At 37.0% G+C, this 19,160-nt stretch overlaps 1 long non-coding RNA gene and 1 other non-coding gene across 2 annotated transcripts in view; one reads left to right on the top strand and one right to left on the bottom strand.

Annotated features, from left to right (window-relative positions):
- The window catches only part of LOC113601537 (uncharacterized), a 133,770-nt gene that overhangs the window by 72,844 nt on the left and 41,766 nt on the right, over positions 1-19,160 (top strand). The gene's annotated exons all lie outside the window — the stretch shown is intronic.
- On the bottom strand, positions 14,459-14,565 carry LOC113601723 (U6 spliceosomal RNA). Its single transcript, XR_003422997.1, has one exon. It is a non-coding gene; the product is annotated as a U6 spliceosomal RNA (small nuclear RNA).

Here is a 19,160-nt window from a genome sequence, read left to right as displayed (position 1 = left end):
AGACAGAGAGAGACAGAGAGTGAGTGGGGGGAGCAGAGAGAGAGAAAGACAGAATCTGAAGCAGACTGCAGCCTCTGAGCTGTCAGCACAGATTCCGATGCGGGGTTTGAACACACAAGCAGTGAGACCACGACCTGAGCTGAAGTTGGACGCTTAACCGACTGAGACACCCAGGCACCCTTTGAGGTATTTACTTTTAAATAAAGTTATTTATCTATTATTGCTTTTAATGCCAAGGGGTATATGCCAGATTGTGGGCAGTGATTTGTCTTTGGGGCTTCCGCGGACACCTTTTAGTACCAACTCTCATTCAGTTGACTTCTGCAGAAGACTTTGCCTCCTTCCCACATTCTCTCCAAATGCTGGCTTTATTTTTAACTCTGGGAATGGCAGCAGGCTGCCGCTGCTATTACTGCTGCTTTAGATATTACTCTTCAACTGACTGTTCCCCGTCTGCATTTTATTTGCTATGATCAACATCCCCTTTACCTGTTTTGGCATTGGAAATATTTGTTTCAACCTTTTCTGATGTAAAAAGTTGCCTCTTGCTAGAAGCTTGAACTGAACAGTTTTCTTATTTTTCAACCCTTTAGAGAAGAATCAGGACTCTTACTGGTGCTTCAAATAATCCGAAAATACTTAAGTTCATGCGAGAACTAACCTTGTGACGCCCCTACATTCTTCTTCCTGTTCAACATTGTTCCCTGTTTCCCTGAAATCCTGTTTTTTACACAAATATCTACTCTTCCTTTAGGTATAAGTCAAAGCATTCACTGATTTTCTCCAGATATACCAAAGCAGTCTTTCTTATAGACAATTTGTAATTATCAGCCTTAATTAAGAAGATTCATGTTTTATTATGTTTGCCTGTTCTCATGTGTCTTTACCTGCCAGATTCTAAGCCCTCTGAAGATAGGAAGCAAATGATTAAAGGCATCTAGCTGTGCCTCCAGAGAGATTTGTGTTTGAATCGATTTTTGCTACTTTCTGGCTGTGTGAACTTGGGCAAGCCACTTAGATGCAGTTGCCTCATCTACAAAAACAAAATAATTAAAAAAACAAAGTTAACATTGTTGCTGTGAAAAATTGAAAGGGTAATTCCTACTGTGTGCTTAGAATGGTGACCGGAATCTTTTATGTGTCCAATAAATGCTATCTCTTGTGGCAGTGACGAAAATGTACCTTTTACTTTATTTTTTAAATGTCTTTTAATGTTTATTATTTTTGAGAGAGAGACAGAGAGAGACAGAGAGAAAGCAGCGGTAGGGCAGAGAGAGAGAGAGAGGGAGACACAGAATCGGAAGCAGGCTCCAGGCTCCGAGCTGTCAGCCAAGAGCCTGGCACAGGGCTCGAACACATGACCTGTGAGATATGACCCAAGCTGAAGTCAGCCACTCAACCAACTGAGCCACCCAGGCGACCCAAAAATGTACCTTTTAGATTGCAGACTATAGAGCATCACTGACCCATAGCCTCAGCTGCTGCTCTCTAAAATGCATCCTTGTGTTTGCCCTGACACTGCACCTCCCACAGCCTATTCTTAGCCAATGAGAAATGTGAAGGGGACATTAACAGAGGCCCATTCTTGGGAAACGCGAGAGCACTCCGGCTTTATTTCCAGGACTCCCACCACCTTCTGAACTGCCTTAGAATTCCACTGCAGTATAAAGTTTTTCCAAACGCACTTCCTTCCTTCCCATTCTCCTTCACAAGTGTTGGATCTGTATCACAGTCGTATGGCTTTCCCAGACTCTTCTGGCTCCTTTTTTATGTTCACTTGCTGGTTTCTTGTATTTCTAATTCTGCCTTGACGTTGGCTTCTTGGAGGACCTGGTCTAGCATAAGTGGTTCTGAAAGTGGTTTGAGAAACTGTGGCTGTGGTAAGTTCATTTGGAATTGGCTCACCTATAGCCTGGTGAGTCCAAATGATGCTATTCTGGTTGGTAGATGGGACATGAAGAGATTCTGGCACAATTTAGTAGTTGATAAGCATTTCACCAGGGGTGACCTGGAAAAATGTCCCTGTAAGGAAACGCTTTGGCAAGTGCAGTAATGCAGGTGTTTGAAAGATATGATGGAAACAATGCCAGTAAGACAGAATTGGCTGGTTATTGGTAAGTCATGTACATGTCTTACAGAAAGATAATGGCAGACTAAGGGCAATAAATGACTAAGCATGATAACCAAAGAGCCTTCATGGCAACTTATAAAGAAGGCCCTTATTTTCTGCAGTGGAAAAGCAGATATATAGAGCAGCAGCCTGAAGATGTCATTATTAGGGTTGCAGAACTCCAGAGACATCTGAATACTCAGCCAGTACAGGTCTGTTATGCAAAGGTCAGAACCCTGGTGGGGAATACCTAGCACTGTGAAAATGGAATGGGGCATATGGTTTATTTCTTGTGATAATATTGGTTCTGTAGAACCCAAAGATTCTTTGGGCTTGTAGAAGTGGTCTCCCTTCCCTAATAACAGCTAGGACTTCCCTGTACTGTATGATACTGAAGTCTTTCCTCCACAGGCTAACAGGTGCCTCCCTCAGGGACTATCCTCACCTTCTGTCTTGGTTGCCAAGGTGCTAACTAGGATTAAATCTCTGTATAACCCAGATGGGCGTCATAAAGGAGGGAAAAAGACAAAAGATTTGCAAAAATTCATTAGTGTGTATCAGCAGGAGCCAGGGGAGTACATCAGGGATCAAGAGGGCTAGAATGTAAAACTAAATAGGAAGAATTTATTGATTTGGGAGCATTCTTGGGATACAGGATTAAAATGATAATAGGAAACCCAGGGGAATAGCCCAAACTTGTTGCTAAAGTGATCCTCAGAAGCTGTACAACATTTAGCAAAGTGGAACGAAATCCTGAGTTACCTTGGAAGATAATGAAAAAAGGAATAAAGGGTCTGAGGGAATTGGGCATCCTGGGATGGATGTCTTATGGAAGAATGGAAGACCCGTCAGAGGACTGTGTTCCTCAACATGGTTCAGAGGAAATACCATTCATTCAAAGCCATCAGGAATATACCAATAAGAGGGGCATCAAGATCATGAAGAAATTCAATGGTGGCTTTCCTCCTCAGTCCAGACTGACTACTGGGGATATAGTCACAGATGTAGGCTCATTAACATGTTTGGAAAGATGGAACCCAAAGAAATAGTCCTATGGTGGTGTCATGGTATCTGATTTAGAGCACAGGCCTTCAGGAAGTCCTGGGTAAGATCTTGTTCCCAGTATAATCACTGGGTCTGTGGACCCACTCCGTGGTCATTCCCACTTACCAAGTATATATATTTGAAACTGATATACTTGGCAGTTGGAACAAAACTCACACTGGGTACTTGGTCTGTGGAATATAAGCTATCATGGTAGGTGTTGGAGGGAGATTAGTGCCACTATCAAAGTTCTAACCATTGTACTTATGGGAGTCTTTATCACGTTTCTGTTTATTTTGCCATATTTACCTTATCATATTTCTTTTTATTTTCTGTTTAGTTTGGGATTATAGAAACTCCATCCTGCAGAGTAACTCTACAGTTACTTTTTTAGTGCAGACTTTTTTTTTTTGATAGACTAGTGGAGACTTAACCAAGTAGTAGTCTTGGTAATGGTTTCTCTGCCTTCTGTGATATCACTGTTGGAAGCAGATTATTAATATTTTAAGTACGTGGTATGTGATCAGTAATTTGACATATTCATTCCTCTTCATTCCACTTAGAAAAGTAGATCAGAAACAGTTGCCTCTAGGATAACTTTCTTGCTTCTGTTGGAATATAGTCCAAAGGAATCTGAAATGCATTGACCATCACACAGAATGTCACAGAGATCCATTACAAAAATGACATAATGCTGATTGGACAGGATAGTCAAAAGGTGGCTAGAATGCTGGTGGATTTGATAAGACACCTGCACTCCAGGGATGGGAAATAATCTGTAGTCAGTTTCAAGGATCTGCTACTCCTGTGAAATTCATGGGTGCACTGGCCAGCAGTGTGCTGGGATATCTCCTCCAAAGTAAAAGATAAATTGCTGCATCTTGCATCCCTACACAAAGTACCAAGTACCTTGGTAGATCTTTTTTGGCTTCTGGATACAGCACATCCCACTCCTAAGAGTACTTCCTTAGTGCAGTAGTGGGTGACAGGGAGGCTGCCAGCTTTTAGTTGAGCTGGGATCGGCCAATAGGTCTGAAGTTCCAGGCTGCAGTGCTTCAGCCTGGCCATGTGAACCATATGATCCAGCAGACTCTAAGGTAGTCAGGTATTAGTATTGGGAAAAGATGCAGCATAGAGATGATGACAGGACCCAATGGGAGAATTCAGTTGAAGGCTAATGGAATCTGGAACACCATGCCATGTGTAGCACAGATTATACAGTCTTTGAGAAATAGCTCTTAACATGGTACTGGTCCTTAGTTGAAATGGAATGCTTGACTTTTTTATTTATTTTTTTTTGACCGTGATTTACAAAGTATGTTCCTTTTTTAAGCTTATTTATTTATTTATTTTGAGAGCAAGAGAGAGAGAGAGGGAGGGAGGGAGGGAGGGAGGGAGGGAGGGAGGGAGGGAGGGAGAGGGAGAACTGGGGAGGGGCAGAGAGAGAAGGAGAGAGACAGAATCCCAAGCAGGCTCTACATTGTCAGCACAGAGCCCAACATGGGGCTTGGAGTCATGAACCATGAGATCATGACCTGAGCCAAAATCAAGAGTCAGGTGCTTAACAGACTGAGCCACCCAGGCGCCCTAGAATGCTTGACTTTTGAGCAAACACCAGTGACCAAGTATCTGGAAACATTCACTATAAGCTAGATTTGGTCAGAACTGCCAAGCAGCACTTATTCTTAGTTGAGAATGGGACATTCAGATTGAGCCCAAGCAGGACCAGATGTACAAGTAAGATACATGAGTAAGTAGCCATACTCCCATGTCACCCATTGTGGCTGATTGTTCCAGTGCTCCTTTCCTAGTTCATACCTGTGTGAGCCCTTGTAAAAATCACAGAGGAGTAGGAAAAAGTCTGACCTTGGCACATTGTAGGGGCTTAATAGACAGTGAGTGAATGCAAGGATTTGGTTAAGCTTCTGTTTTTGTGTGGGTATCATTCCTGTTCTATAGATGAAGAAACTGAGGCCAAGTGACATAAAATTCATTACATATAAGACGTGAGTAAGGGACTGGAAAACAGATGTCCTGCCTCATGCTATAATATGCTTTCTATGACATGCTCCTGTTTTTCATGTTTACCACAGGATGTTATCTTCGGTTTGGAAGGAGAATCAGGTTCGTTATTAGAAATTAAATTATAGCACAGTTAATGTTCCACATTTAAAACGTTTAAAGTGCCATGCCCTATTTGCTAACCTAAAAACTGGTATCCACATATGTTGAGTCACTTTTTTTCAATTATTTGCAAAAAATGGATGGAGATTGGGAGGCGCTGTGAATTTACGCATACTAATGAAACCTTAAAATAAAATGTTCCCATGTGAAACTTCCAGTCTTGTTGGATAACTTTACTTGATTGAAAATTACTTGAGAAAGATGAAATCATAAATTACCTTAAATTTACTGAAAGCCTGTGAACACCTATATTAGGTGTGAAGCTGATGAAGTTTCATCTTGAGTGGAAATAAGTTGAGAAAACACAGCTAACATTTCAGATATATCTCCTGAAAGAAGGCTGACATTATTAGCTCCATTGGGTCCAATACTGAGCAACACTTCCAGTACATTTCTGCTATCGTTACAATTGCTAAAGTTCCAGTTAGCATTCACAATTTCCACTGCTATCACCCATATTTCCTTTTGTGCATATTTATCCTTTTTCTACTACTGATGACTCGTTCATTCATTTATTCCTTCATTCAACAAAGCTTTACCTTACCATATGGTGGGCACCATGCTCTTGTAGAATTGTTTCTACCTGCATTAGTAGTAAATAACATATTGTTAAATTATGACAAGGTAGCATTTTGCAGATAAAATGAAGCAAGAGATATATAGTAACTTCTTCAGTGTCACACAGCAGGTGTATGAAGGATTTGAGCTTCAGACCAGGAAGTGTGGTTCTGGAGCCTGTGCTTTTAACCATGATATAATTTCTCACAAAGTTAATAGTGTTGTATCACTTCTCTGATTTAAGGCATCCCTGGTATATTTATATGGGAAACATATACAGAATTCTGTCAGGAGAGTAAAACATAATGGCGAAAATTAGGAAAGTCTTTTGGGGTCCATTAAATATTTTTGTGGGACTGTGGCAATTTACCTTGGGCCTTGGAAAAAGGCTTACTATTTTTAAATATATATCTATCTATCTATCTATATATATATAGATCTATATATATAGATATATCTATATATATATATCTATATATATATAGATCTATATATATATATATATATATATATATATATATATATCTATATATATATCTATATCTATCTATATATATATCTATATATATATCTATATATATATAGATAGATAGATAGATAGATATAGATATATATATATATATCACAAAGCATTTTAAAAAACTGATAGGTGTTATGGCTGAATCAACTGTCTTAGAATTTGGTATTCTACACATGAAAATTAAATACACCTGGATATATAACTTAGTCATACAAAGTCATGCTATACTTAGTCATAAATTATGGGAATACAATTTGGATGAAAATATGAATGGACAGTGACAAGGCTATTGGGAAAAGATGTCAATGTAACACAATTGGAGTTGTATTTGTACGAATTTTTTGTGATCAATAAGATGTGGGTGATGATAAGCTCATTTTAGAATTCTTCAGGAATCTATATATATGATATGTCTAAGGTTTATGATTAGAAATAAAAGAGACCAGTTACCTAATACTCAAAGATCATGTTGACTGAGGTTGACTTGAGAGATCTACTGGATAGGACCCTACCATGATTTTGGAATGGTGAGCTCTTTCTCCTTAAGGGCATTGTAGTTTTATCGCAATAGTATTTTTAAAATATGTGCTATGTTTTTTTTGATGGATACAAGTTTGTATATACTAGATATTAAAATCTTCAAATGATTGAGGTGAAAGAGACCTGGAGTGCATGCAATTAAGAATAACCAGATACTGTCTTTTTTCTTTTAAAAGCAGAAGTAATTCCATAGTCCAGGCCAGTAAGAAGTTTTTACTGTTTTCTAATCACTATATTGGGTGTTCTTGTAACCTATAACATCCTTTGAAATTAATTCAACAAACTGATTTTACTAAAGTAAAAAATAAACAAAAAGTCTGTCACAATTTGGACATCCTGGACTAGGAATCCTATATTATTTCCAACTGGTCCTGGGGTTTTGTTTCCCAGTTGTGTGCAGTCATGGCCATCTGCTTTCATGGCACTGTGACAGCTCACACTCTTGTTGGAGTCCTGACTTGCTTAGCTAAACAGGGGTTTCAAGCTGATATTCAAATAAAAATCTTTCTACTGAGCTCTGATCTATTAAATTCTACCCTCCATTCATTTTTATACTCAGTAACAATACAGCACTTTAATACTCATCCATAATTCAATTTATCCATAAGACCAAGTTTTCATTAAACAAACTTTTATTATATAATTGATTTAGATTTACAGAAAAGTTACAAAGACAGTACAGAGAGTTGCCATATACTCACACCCAGTGTACCTCATTATTAGCATCTTACAGTGGTATGGTGTTTGACACAATAATGAATCAATATTGATAACCTCAGTAATAACTGAAGTCCATACTTGATTCATATTGGCTTACATTTAACCTAATTTACCTTTTTCTCTCCCAGGATCCTTACATTTAGTTGTCATATCTCCTTGGACTCTTCTTGATTGTTACTATTTCCCAGACTTTCTCTGATTTTGGTGACCTTAAGGGTTTTAAAGAGTGTTGGTTAGGTATTTTGTAGAAAGTCACTTACATAGGACTTGTCTGATTATTGTATTGTGATTAAACTAGGATTTTAGGAGGGAGATCACAGAGGTAAAGTGGCATTTTTGTCAAATGATTCGTTACTGTGGATGTTGTCTTTGATCACTTGGATTAGGTAGTATTGGAAAATTTTCCTTACTGGATAGTTAAGTTTTGAAAAACCCCTAGTTTATGGGGTGCCTGGGTGGCCCAGTGGATTAAGCATCCAAATTGCGCTCAGGTCATGATCATGAGTTTAAGCCTCGAATCGGGCTCTGTGCTGACAGCTCCGGGCCTGGAGCCTGCTTTGAATTCTGTGTCTCCTACCCTCTGCCCCTCCCCTGATCACACTCTTTCTGTCTGTCTCTCTCAAAAATAAATAAACATTTAAAAAAAATTTAAAAATCCCCTGTTTTTTCTGTATTCTATGAAGAAAGTCATACTGAGAAGCCAAGACTTTAGAAGTGGAGAGTTAGGGGCTCCTGGGTGGCTCAGTTGGTTCAGTGTCCGACTTCAGCTCAGGTCGTGATCTCATGGCTCCTGGGTTTGAGCCCCGCGTCGGGCTTTGTGCTGACAGCTCAGAGTCTGGAGCCTGTTTCGGAATCTGTGTCTCCCTCTCTCTCTGCTCCTCCCCCACTCATGCTGTCTCTCTCTGTCTCTCAAAAATAAAATAAAACATTAAAAAAAATAAAAATAAAGAAGTAGAGAGTTATCATCCACTTCAGTGAGGAAGAAATGTCTACATAGTTTATTTGACATTCTTTTGCGTTGGGGATTTGTCTATTATCTCCCTTTTATTTATTCAATCATTTATATGTCAGTAAGGATTTGTGAATATTTATTTTAGATTTTGGACTAAAATCCAATGCTGTTTTACTTATTTTTTTTTGTTCAAATTGTGTCAGTTTTGGCCACTGGGAATTCTTTCAGTTGGCTCCTATGTCCTTTTGATATACCCCCATTTTGTGTGTGTGTGTGTTGTTAACACTTCCTTACTTTCTGGCATCAGTATACACTCTAGCCTCATTTTGTATATTTTCTGCCCAGTGCTAGAATCAACCAGTTTTTCAAGCAACTCTGATTCTTTCCATTGGAAAATGGTGGTACAAACCAAGTGAGTACTAGTTATACTCATTTCTACTGGGATGTCTTTGCTTTTAGGCCCTTTCATCTGACAGAGCAAAGAAAAAAATATATCAAATAACTTGTGTGTGTGCATGCATATTGTATCTATATTTATATCAATCTCTATATCTATATACCCCCTCACTGTATATATCTATGTATGTGTATGTGTATCTACATATATGTAGAGAGGGGGGAAGGAATTTTACATATATATATATATATATATATATATATGTCCATCTGTATCTATATTACGTTCAAATTGATGTCTCTAATACACTACCACATGAATCATTCTAGCTTTTTCTTGCTCATTTATAATTTCTCATTCTGACAGTGAGAAACCTGGCTCTTACCATCTAGCACCCATTTGCTTACTTATTCAGTTCCAGCATACATGCATAGTGGTTTCAGAATTGTTAAACTTTACCAACTTTATGAGCTACAATATGGTATTTATGCACACTTTCTTTTGTGTTTGGTGTTAGAGTCCACTCATTTCCAGTTATTTAGGTCAGCATTTTCCCCTTACCACCTTTAGTGAGATTATTTCATACATTTGTAATGTAGTTAGATTTTTTTTTGTCACATTCTGTGATCCCTTGACTTCCTAAATGTCTTTTTTAAAACTTTTATTAAGTTTCACTCTTCTTCCTTTAAAGTCTTATGGATTTGACAAATGTACCATGTCATATATCCCCAATTACAGTATCATAAAGAACACTTTCCCTGCCCTAAAATTCCTCTGTGCTTCACATATTCAACCCTTCCCCATTCCCCAAGACTACTTTTCAGGTTACACTCTACCCAACTGTCATTTTCCTCTTGAAATATTTTACATAGAAAGATGATCTATGTTTCAATTTCTAGTATTTTATAGTTGATAGTATAAAAGGTTGTGTGTCTGTGTATGTGTGTGTTTGTGCGTGAGTATGAAGAATACCAATATCCAGTTCCTTGTTAGTTGATGATGTAAATATGTATATTCATGTAAAAATGAACTAACTTTTGCACCAGTGAGAAGCTAAGCGGTGCTTACTGTGTAATAAATAACCAGATGAACCTCTTATTTCATCTTCTTTTCATTTTAATGTCATGGGATATAATATGAGAATTGGGTGTATTGCACCGTCACATTCAATTAATCTATATTAAAGCCTCACAAGTTGAGAGAAATCAATGACCCTCTGTGACCAAATGGTTAGCGCTAGATGTTTAGTAGATGGCTGATAGCTAAAAATATACAGGGAGTGAAAGAACAAAGCTGATTTGTTTATATAGACATCTACATCAAATCTTCTTTGTATTCTAATTTTCCTTTCCAAATATAACTTTTGAAACTTGAATCTCATCTATTTTTTGCACTGTTTTTTGTTTAACTGACACCAGGAAAATATGTCTGTTTATTGTAGAACAAATACAGTTTTCTTAAAACATTTTAAAAACATGCAAAAGTTCATGTTTTATAATGATATTAGGGTTTCTTTAGGTAGGAGTTCTGCATTTCAGAGGATCCATATGTGATACAAACAGTGAACAATTGGGAACACTAGCTGATAATGATATGATCATTTTTGGCAGTCTCTTTATGTAAGTTCTGGCAGAAGCATAGTAATACATTAGTCATTTTCACAGAGAAGATACTGGTCCATGCCAGTCTCTTATTTGGGGTGCCATCTGCACCTTTTTTTGTCAGTAAATTCAAAAAGAAAATATATCCATTGATGGATACTATTTCTATTTTTTAATCATTGTTTGAAGCAAACTATACCATTCTTAGAGTATAACAAATACTGCACACAACTAAAATTGCTTCCGGTTATCCTTTATTAACTAGAATACCTGACTCAAAATTGCTCCGATAAGTTTTAACACTTACATTTAATTTAAATGGTTCACAATTTACTATCTCTTGAGCTCTTGGTTAAACATACAAGGAGACAATGAGTTCTACTTTTTGCTTCATTAATCATGGAGCAAGTCACTTGACCCATATTGTTTCACTTCCTTCATCTGCAAAAGTGGTAATAAGGTTGCGTGGTATTTGAAAAGATAGGCTGTATTTCTATTAAGGTTAGCAACAACTAAAGTTGATGTAAACTTTCAAGTTAGTGATAACATTATAAAGGCAGGCTTTTCAAAGTTTGCTGACTCACTTGAACTAAAATATGCAGCTAGATAACAGAAATTATACACAGTTTATAAACTCTTTGAAGACAACGTCATATTTTACTCATGTTTTGAATATAGTAAACACTAGATAATTGTGCTGAATTGAGGCATGGATGGACTTACTATAATGACTTAAGAGAAGCTTCTGAAATAGTCAGGGAGGGAAGTTCACAGGCATGCGTTGGTATAAAATAGCGTTTAGAAAAATGGTTTCTTACTATTATTATTTTGGATGAGTAAGAAGAGAAAACTGTTACTTCCTCCCAGGTTAACTTGAAGAATTTGATGGCTTTGCTAAATTGGTTAGAAGTTATAACAAAGAAAAGGTCATTCAGAATAATGAGTATCACTTAAGTAACTACTATGTAAATATAGTTGAATTTTCCAAACTATACAAGTAACTAAAGAGAAATCTCATTTTTTAATAATAACTAAAAACCCTGTTTTGTTGCCTAAATTTACCAGTGAAAGGCCATTTTGCCTGTGATTAAGAATGAATGAAATATTGAGAAATAGTAATATCCTTTGAACTAACTACAACTGAAAAAACATCTTTAATATTTCAGGTCATAACAGCATGGTATCTTTAATCTTGTATTTAAGATGTAGTACCTCATATAAAGATAACTGTCTGATTGCTTGTGATTTCTCTAGGTATCTCAGATGGCTATCTCCAGTCCATAGAATAAACTACTGAGAAAGAAATTTATTAGAGCTGGTTGTCCAAATGCTTGGAGAGTAGTTGTTTCTGTAGCCACCTATATCAACAGTCGTTCCTTAATTCTGTTCAGTTAATGGCCCCAGAACACTCTGGATTTGGTATGAAATCTCACAGTGGATTCATTTTAGTTATATCCTGTAAAGTCATTTTAGTGCATTTTAGTACATGTGGCTCTGTAGGTGGCAAACAGCATATATTTTTGGGTAGGCCACTGAGCAGGATGTTTTTCTTCTATACGGTTGATACCAAGTTACTGGTTATTTACTGAAGGAAGATTTGTTTTCTAAAACAAAACAAAACAAAACATAAAACCAAAATAGGTGAGTGGAAGCAAGGCAATTATATGTAACTCATTCCTTTTCAAGTTTTGTATTTTGGATGGATATTCCTAAATTAGATTTGTACCGTGATGCTATAAAGCATTGGAAAAAGTCTCCCCAATCCTATTTTATTTGAGTCAAAAGGGTATCCAAGGCTTTGAGAAGAATTTGAGAAGGTCAGGATCAACAGACAAATGGACACAAATACCCTTCCCAGTTCTGAAAATGAGGTTTATAGGAGTGGAAAAGGCTTGATGTCTTCAAAATTAGACTTGATCCTGGGTAAATACTAGTATGGTTGTTAACAAATATCCCCTGTGTAATTATATTTCTAAGATAGATAGATAGAGATGTGGATATAGATATGTATCTAACTGTAGGTAAACCCCAAAAGGCTCTGCCTGATCCTAGAGACGTATCACATGTAGGGTTTACCCCTTATTAAGTCAGAGGCAGGTAATAGCAGTATTTCCTCCTCTGAAAATATCCTATTTTCCTTATCAGGCCCAGTGATATGAGTAAATAGTTGCCTGGCCCTGGAAGTCATGCCTTCATTCTGTCATGGACTCTCTCCCAAGTGGATTTCCAGTTGTTTAGAGTCATGTAGAGATATGCACATAGGGACGCTTCAAATGCACTTCGTCTTCATTTCCCAAAAATTTCAGAGTTAAACCTGAGAGCACTTACCCTCCCTTCTGAAATCCAAAGCCATAGCAATTAACATAACTGTTATAATCGTAAAGTAAAATCATCATACTCAATGTCAGCCACATTATAAGCCTGACAAATAATAAGTATTCCTAAGTCTTTGTGGGGTATTATTCTGTGAATTTATAAACCAAATAAACCACTCTAATTTTTTTAAGTTTTTTTTTTTTAATTTTGAGAGAGAGAATCTCAAGCAGGCTCTGTGCTGATGTGGGGCTCTATCTCACAACTGTGAGATCATGACCTGAGCTGAAATCTAGAGTTGGATGCTTAACTGACTGAGCCACCAGGGTGCCCCAACCACTCTAATTTTTTAAAGGTATTTGTTTGGATTCTAAAATCTTCCACTGATAACTTCTCAAAATTGCCATATAGTGAACACAAGGAGGAACAGGAACGTTTTCTTCTAAGCATTGAAGATAAGCAAACATGTATCTAAAAATGTACTACCTTATAATCAAAGATCATTCTAAATTCCTCTGGTTAGTAGGTACCTTCATCAGTTATATAATGTTTAAAATCCCACAAACTCTGTACCTCTTCCTTCATTCAGAAACCCCTGCACAGTTTCCCTGCAGCACTGGAAAAAAGGCAATGCCTTTCCACTATGATTCTCAAGTTTGGAATGTGTTTTGAAGTGCGTAAGAGTTATCTTGTTGTTTAATTGTCAAGTTGACAAAGTGAGGTTTTCCTGTCGTGAAAAAGCCTGTGTAACATCAAGCACTTACCTGTCTTCTCAAATATCTATGCCACCCAATTTATTTAACCATTCTTTTGGCTTTTGAGCTAGAATTCCACCATCACATATCTCTTCAGTCCCGATGACACAAAAACACAAAGAAGCCAAAGATATAGCAAAGAAGACTGAGCTTTCAGAAGTACAAGCAATCCTAGGAGACCTTACTTGATGTTTTGACAATCTGTCTTCCCAAGAGAGAAAAATTAAATAGAAGGAGGATAGAAAGAATAAAAAAAAATAAGTAAAAAAAGGAGAGGAACTCAATGGGCTTCATATTGGCACTCTACAAGTAATGTTTCATGAAATAATTTTTCCCAAATGTATTTCTTCATTACTTAAATCAATAAATAATAAAAATCTTTTTATTATATCCAAGTCCAACCTACTGTACTTTCTGTTCAATTTAAAGTATGTAATGGTTAACTATTGCATGCAAATAATTTTAGAGGAGAATGATTGAAAAAATTCAAAGCACAAAACTAAATCTTATTCTGTACCTTTGAAGATCCCAAAGATGTTCAATAAAGATGGTTTGCTAATGGAATAATAGAATACCAAAATTTTCATCAATAAAAGTTTCTAAGTTACATATGATATTATTGATTAAATTGTATTCAAACCTATCATTATTTGTAAATAATTTCCTAGGGTTTATACATTTCATAAATACTTTATGTGATTTTTCAAGACTAAAGCTAGTTGGTTTTAGCTTATATGACTCATATTTTCAGTGATTATTATTATTTTCATATGGAATGCTTCACAAATTTGCATGTCACCCTTGTGCAGAGGCCATGCTAATCTTCTCTGTATCGTTCCAATTTTAGTATGTGTGCTGCTGAAGTAAGCACTTTCAGTGACAATTTTTAACACTTAAATTGAAACTCAGAGGACTTTTTCAGTCTTGTTCAATGCATACAAATGTGAGTCAAAATTAAATGATATTGGGAATTATGAAGGTTTGGTACATTAAGTAATGATGATGAATACTAGGTTATAAGAAGTCAAACTACATTTTGTGCAACTTGGTAGTAGCTAGAAGCTTGAGAATTTGAGTGCCTCCACAGTGGGAGAGTGCCAGTGAACACCTATGCAAGATGTCTGCTAGAACAACAGGACAACCAACAGGCTATATGATAGAAAAAAGCAAAGTGAAGTACTGATTATAAGTGGTGCTTAACTTTGTTAAGTCAAGAGAGTACTCAAAGTCTGTGTCTGACAAAGGCACATTATTTTGTCATAATCATGTTCATGAGCTGTCTTGTGGCTGCCAGTCAAGGCCTGCCATTTATCTAAAAGAAGTGGAAGCCTTGAAAATGTTAATTAGGTTATAGCCTGATCAACATTGAAGTACCTTTAATTTAGAAGTTTCCATCATTTTCTTTGAAATGCTCTCACATGTTCATAAGAAAAACAGACATAGAATTGTGACAGTATCAAAAGTCAACCTGCTACACAAACTCCTTTGAAGTCTTCAACTGTGTCATCACATATGTCTAAATGAAAACCTAGTGATTATCTCTTTGGAAATATTTCTAAAATATCAACAAAAAGTGAACTTGCCCTTCCATCATGGAAATCTATTCCCTGTAGGTATATGTTCTCTTAGCTTAAAATACAATGTACTGTTGGCCTTATATTCAGGTAGAGTAAGTCCTATTTGTGATAATTTGGTAAGATAGCTATGATGTTTCATCCTCCTATACAATTAAACTTCTTCATACTGACATTCATTACTGGACTTCAGTTCTTGTATATGAAGCCATCTTGGGAGAGGTAACACATTAGACTGGTTTTGCCATCATTTGTTACTGTGAATGAGTTTATCGACTCTTTCTTTACCAGCACTTTAGACAGGAACTCTGGGAAGATGGGTTTAAAGAAAGTATAAGTACTTTAGAGAAGTATAAAACAGACTGGAAGGGGAATGTTAAGGTTTCAAAACAAAGGCAGACTAATATAAACTTCTGGCTATAATTTCCTTTAATTTTGGTAATCTATAGCAACATTCTTGGTAAGAAAGGAATGACAGAACCAGCTGTTGACAGATTATTTTTCTATAATCCATATTAACCAAACACAAACTATTAATGCAATATGTCTTCTACTTTGGGGATGTGAGGAAATTTTTTCAATGTCAGTAAATGACCTGTTGAAAGGGAAAAAATCACATACATAAGTTCTCTTTCTTCCCATTGTTGGATTGACTTTCCAGGTAGGTACATTGGAAACGACTAAGAAGTAAATAGTATCATTACAAAAGGAAAAAGAAAACCTGAAGAATAGCAATTGCCTTTTTGAGTTCCTAGGAACAATTACAGGGAGTTTTCTCTTATATTTTTAATGTTTATTCATTTCTGAGAGAGCGAGAGAGAGAGAGAGAGAGAGGAAGGAGGGGGCAGACAGAGAGGGAGACACAGATTCTGATGCAGGCTCCAGGCACTGAGCTGTCAGCACAGAGCCCAACACTGGGCTCAAACCCATGAACTGTGAAACCAACCTGAGCTGAAGTCAGATGCTCTACTGACTAAGCCACCCAGGCACCCCACAATTACATGGAGTCTTAATCAGGTCATTGGTGAATTCTTTTAAAGTTTATTTATTTATTTTTTAGAGAGAGAAAGTGAGTGGGGCAGAGGCAGAGAGATAGGAGGACAGAAGATCAAAAGTGGTTCTGTACTGACAGCAGAGAGTTTGATGTGGGGCTTGAACTCATGAACTTTGAGATCATGACTTGAGCTGAAGGCAGATGCTTAACCAACTGAGCCACCCAGGTGCCCCACTGTTGAATTTTTTTAATCAAAGTATTCTTTTTTTAAGTTTATTTATTCATTGAGAGAGAGAGAGAGAGAGAGAGAGAGAGAGAGAATACCAAGCAGGCTCCACGCAGTGAGCACAGAACCCAATATGGGGCTTGAACTCACAAACGGTGAGATCACGACCTGAGGTGAAATCAGAAGTTTGACTCTCAACTGACTGGGTCACCCAGGTGCCCCTTAATCAAAGTATTCTTAAGTTTATAGAATTACTAGTTCTATCCTTTTAAAAAGAATAGTTGATACTCATTTTCTAAACTTTTCTACCTCCTGTTCTTTTCAATTTATTCTGTTCTGATTTATTTCCTCATCACTCCACTGAAAGAGCTCTCAGTAATGTCATTGTTGACTTCTGATCTGACAAATTCAACAGATGCTTTCCAGTATTCCCTTTGTTCTATTGATGCTGTTCATCTAGCCTTTTTTTTTTTGGCATCTCTTTTTTGTTTTAATTTTTAAATGTTTATTTATTTTTGAGAGAGAGAGAGAGAAAGCATGAGCAGGGGAGAGGAAGAGAGAGACACACACAGAATCCGAAGCAGGCTCCAGGCTCTGAGCCATCAGCACAGAGCCCAATGCAGGGCTCAAACTCAGGAGCCTTAGAGCTGTGAGATCATGACCTGAACTGAAGTCAGATGCTCAACTGACTGAGCCACCGAGGTGCGCCCTATCTCTTCTTGATATTTCTTCTCCTTGTCTTTTCTGTGACTCTCTCTTGGTCCCATTTTCTCTTAGTGTTTTCACCACCTAAAAGTCTAACTCTCAGTCTTCTTCATAAGCTCCTCTTCCTCCATACATTCATTATACACAGGCGTACCTCAAAATTCCACTTTCTATTCTTCTTATTTATATACATCCTTAGATGATAACACTGACACCTAAGATTTACTTACCATTTGTAATGATTGTTCCTAACAATCAGGAAATAGAGGATGCAGGGTTAGCCCTGCTGAGTCTAGAGGTGAAGACTGTCTAGTGAATGGAACTGGGGACAATGGAAAATAGCAGCACATCATCTCCATATCCTATGCAAAACCTTGCTTCAGACCATCATCGCCTCTCACAGACTATGTGCCAGGCATTGTCAGAAGAAGTGTATATGAAAAGTTATATAAAATAAATCAAAAGGTCATGATATTCTACTTGTCTAGCATAAATCTACTCTTAGGAGTGATTGAATAAGCATTTGCTAATTGTTTGGGTCTACTAAATAGGTCATAGGAAGTTCATCTGGTCTAGCAACTTCCTAGTATTACTCAAGAATTTTAAAAAAAAAGACAAGAACAGATGCTGTTGTAGAGGTCATGCCAAGAAAATGTGAAGCTTTGAAGCTTTTCATTTCCTTGTAACTACCACCATTACCTCTTCAAATTTCAAATTGAGTGTTTGTCAGTATTAAGTCAAAGAGACAAGCTGTTCATGCCACAAATTCATCATATTCTCTAAGTATACATGACAAATGTATCTTAGTTAGAATGTTCTCCTTAGGGTAAAACCTTTAGGCAATTAGCTTAAAAGAAATTGTTATTTTATTGGTAAGCATATAAAACCCCTGCTTGTAGAATTCATAGAATGTGACCACCCAGATTGTATTATTCAGTGGTCTATGGATCATTGTAGTACTGTGGATCAATATGACTAAGTTACATGTTTTCCCTAAGAATGGTTATCCCAAGGGTATGGTTAATTTAGAAGAGGAAATAATAGAAGATGAAAATATATACTTTCTCCTGGGGCCTAGAACTAAATAAAATAAGTGGTGATACTATTTTTACTTTAAAATATCAGAATGTAATAGATACCTCCTCTCAGAAAATTGTACCCTAGTCCTTAAACTTTCTCAAATGTCCCTCTGTTCCCAGACATGCTATCTGAGATGTACCTAGCTGTATACTAGGTACTGGTATTTATTTATGACTACCTGGACTGGACATGCTCAGAACAGCCTGTAGAGATTAAGTAATTAAAATAGAAAGAGAAGAAAAAGACAAACAGTAGGCACAGTGTGTCTTAAGGGCCTTCCTTTGCTTGTCCAGGTCTTCTGTAATACCTGAATATCTTGTCCTCATTGTGTTCTTTAAGATAGTATTACATCCTTTCAATAAAATCCCTGTTTTGTTTGAACTCATTTGTATTGGAATGCATATTGGTGTTTGTTGCCTACTATTTGCCTACCCAAAAACCCATTTCATCTGGGAGCAGCATGCTCTTTTTAGAAATTGTTCCTTTTCTCTGCTTCTCAGTCTTACTCTTCTTCTACAGTCTCTGTGGAAGGTGCTATGTATTTTTTTATATATGTAAACCCTATGCAATGACCACAGTTGACTATCCCAGAGATTGGCACCTGGCCAAGGTGTAGACCAATCACAGCCCTTCCTTAGTATGTCTGGATCTGGAAGGAAGGAGAACATTAGACCATTTTTTCACCACTGGCAACTTTTTCAAATATAAAACTCAATAAGGTCAATTAATTTTTCCTGCTAGTGCAAGTCAGCCATAAAAGACAAGCCAACACATGAAACGTAGTGAGGGAAGAATATTGAAAATGTTCATGTTATTGCTTCTAGCTGATCTTTAGACTAGCCTTGTCTTTGACATTTTCATCCTTACTCGTTTAAACCATTCTTAGA

The sequence above is a fragment of the Acinonyx jubatus genome, chromosome B3 (assembly GCF_027475565.1).
Source record: "Acinonyx jubatus isolate Ajub_Pintada_27869175 chromosome B3, VMU_Ajub_asm_v1.0, whole genome shotgun sequence".
NCBI lineage: Eukaryota > Metazoa > Chordata > Mammalia > Carnivora > Felidae > Acinonyx > Acinonyx jubatus.
The sequence above is the reverse complement of the archived record's forward strand: the minus strand, read 5'-3'. Positions and strand labels throughout refer to the sequence as shown.